The 3,098-nt window shown below is 46.1% G+C and overlaps 1 protein-coding gene across 3 annotated transcripts in view; it reads right to left on the reverse strand.

Moving 5' to 3' along the window:
• LOC106814887 (1-phosphatidylinositol 4,5-bisphosphate phosphodiesterase classes I and II-like) overlaps positions 1-144 on the reverse strand; it is a 78,619-nt gene extending 78,475 nt beyond the window's left edge. For all 3 annotated transcript variants that reach the window (XM_014819278.1, XM_014819272.1, XM_014819264.1), the window contains exon 1: positions 80-144. The gene's annotated coding sequence lies outside the window, so the exon portion shown is untranslated. The remainder of the gene's footprint in view (positions 1-79) is intronic.
• Between the last annotated feature and the right edge of the window lie 2,954 nt (positions 145-3,098).

Here is a 3,098-nt window from a genome sequence, read left to right on the forward strand (position 1 = left end):
CATACACGCACGCACGCACGCACGCACGCACACACACACACACACTCATCCATCTACACTACTGGTTCGGCACACTCACTTTCGGCACACGAGCCTGCTGACCGGTCCTCGTGTCTCTGATGTTGGAGATCTCGATGCCATCGACCTCCTGTAACAGAAGCAACGCGATACGATCACATGTCGGTCATACAAGCCTATAGCACACCGGCAACACAGCACAAGCAGACAGAGCGCGCACACAGAGCGGGTCCAGTCGCGATCAATAACGACGGCTCTCACGTCACCGGTTTGCCCCCCTCCCCTCCCCTCCTCCCCCAAAACGCATCATTTTCATTCTTCGTCAAATTTCGTTAATTTCGACGAATTTTTCATGAGGAGCACGTCCCCGTGTTGGTCGAGTCGAACGCTCGTAAAGCTGTAAACGTGCGTAGAAATCGGTGAACGTGGATTTACGAGCGAGTAAGATCAGACAGCCCCGAGGAGTTACGAGAGGGCTCGCGTGTCTACGATTCATGTAAACCTACACGCATTACGACGACAGTTTGACGAAAGAGCGCGCGGCTTCCGCCGATGAGTACACGGCATATACACGGGTTATGTATGCTATATATACGGAGCCTGTATATAGGGTCCACAACGACGATCGCTTTCTAGGTCACGAGAGCGAATGGGCGAACAAGCGCGCGAACAATAGAGGAAGCAGACAGAGGAGAAAACACGATTACGGTAATAAGGCGTTATGAAGCATACACGATTTGCATTCAGATAAATATAATAAGACGCATCGACGCGCTCTCGTCGCAGCAAATAGTAACCTCGTGTACAACTGAAACGCTTGCCGTCGTTTCATTTTCGAACGCCAGCAGACGACGCTTTACGTTCCCAGGCGCAGCAAGTCACTCGTGAAAGCCAGTACGGATATCGAGGCCTCGTGCGGCTATTTAGCACAACGCGTGGGTTTATCCCTCAAGCGAGTTTGTTTATTCACGAAACGCAACACGCGGCATTTGGCCAATTCGTGCTTTTGTCTGGCCCAGCCTTCCTACCCTGGATCACTGTTATACGATGGTACAGTTTAGGATAAGGTGCGAGCAGCAAGCCAACGGGATGAATTCGCGTGGAATTACCTGCGACAGGCGCGCCGTAATAAGCAAGAGTCTGCGATTTACGGTCGACTCGCATTATAACCCGCAGCAATAAAGCGCGAAATCAAGAAAGCGCATTCTCGCGAGACCGCGAGACCGTCGAGACGGCGCCACAGCGCCACTGCCGCGCATGCGCGAATACCGTCATCCTCGCCCTCTGCCATTACTTCATTGACATTTTCAACGCCTCAATGAAAACAGATATAATACGCATGATACATCTCAGTTGCATCACTAATAATATCTCTGCTATCCGTAGTAAAAATTCCAGACCAAAACCACAGAAACAACTACAAAGCAAAAGTGTCACGACAGTGCGAACATTGACAGTTGTGGGTATACGCTTCTGGCCTACCTTATATTGCAACGCGATGATACCACACCACCGATTAATGTTAATAAAGTAATTAGTACGTCATCGCCACCGTGCAACCAGTCTTCTAATTTATAGTACTTATAATATATATATATATAAATATATTATCATACATCTATGCTCTGGCCACACCATGTTCTGACGATAGCGAGTGAGTTGACATTCCATCGCTGGCAACACTAGCTGTTCCCATAAATCTTTACTGCCATCTCATTCACTGGCATTTTATGGTTAAGGAATGAAGCTTTGACGATGAGTTTTTTTGTTTTAGTGGATGCATAGCAGGCCCGTAGCCAGGGGGGGTTCGGGGGGCTAATCAATATAATAATAAATGTAGTACGCACTACGCAGTATGCACAGTATGCAGTATAACAACTGCCTTCTTCTTGCTTCTAATCAATATAATAATAAATGTAGTACGCACTACGCAGTATTGCACAGTATGCAGTAATAACAATGCCTTCTTCTTGCTTCTAATCAATATAATAACTAGAACGGGCAGTTGTTCGCGCCTACAGTAATCCCCCGTGATCTAGTAATTGAATGGGGGGAATATCTCTGTAAGGACTTAGAAGGCAGGTAAAGTTAGAATAAGTCACCCAAAGACAAAGGTTTGTTAGAGCAACTGCGTCTCCTCAGATGTGCAAGTATATGAATCTAGTTACGCCTTAGCGGAGGAATATTTTCACTGTGAACAGTACCGCCCCCCCTACCCCCTCTTCGTTACCGCATGAGTTTTTGTCGTTTATAATTGTCGCGTAACTGGACCTAGAGAATGGCAGCAGGTACCGATCGAAATTCCGCAATGGCGACCTGGCGAGAGCAAGCGTGAAATTTTGTGTGTTGTTGAAATGTTGTTTCATTAACGTTGCTGACGGTAATATAGTTGCTACGTGACATAGGCTTAATCGTCTTCGCTCAACGTTCGAACCCTCCCGCGTAAGACGTCAATGGTAAATTCCGTTATGGGTCGTTTTCGAGGCGAAGATCACGTGAATTTACCGCGCGCCGTTAACAGTAATGGCCTAATCATTTCTGGGGTTGCTGTACATCACCATTTCTCAATAACACATCACACAGTTCATGTCTTTTTCTCATAAAATACTACTAATACTGTAGACTACTACGAGGGATACAAATAAGAGTACGCAGCAAAATGAGGGAGTGCGTTGTAACTATCGTGATTTGAACAATCTGCGTTGATAAGGATTAGGGTTCATAATGACAGCCTTTTAATCGTAAAGACAAGCTTAATACATTTAAGTATATGAATAATTCAATGATATAATGAATAATTACACAACTTGCTAGTACACGTCATGGATCATGCGTACCATGACCAACTCCCTTTCCGTCTGCGGTTTACAGTGTTCTGCGCACGGCGCGGCCAGGGGTGAAACCCATCTGGCCGATGTAAATATGGTATATATATATATATACAAAATATATGCCCCATACACCCATTGACAGTCAGCGCCTATGTTCTGTCGCCATTAGTTACGCATCTCCGCAAAGCCGGAGTCGGCGAGTAAACTACCGAATTATGTTTATATCTCGATGCGTTATCTGCCTTGCAT

The sequence above is a fragment of the Priapulus caudatus genome, unplaced genomic scaffold (assembly GCF_000485595.1).
Source record: "Priapulus caudatus unplaced genomic scaffold, Priapulus_caudatus-5.0.1 Scaffold27, whole genome shotgun sequence".
Lineage (NCBI taxonomy): Eukaryota > Metazoa > Priapulida > Priapulimorpha > Priapulimorphida > Priapulidae > Priapulus > Priapulus caudatus.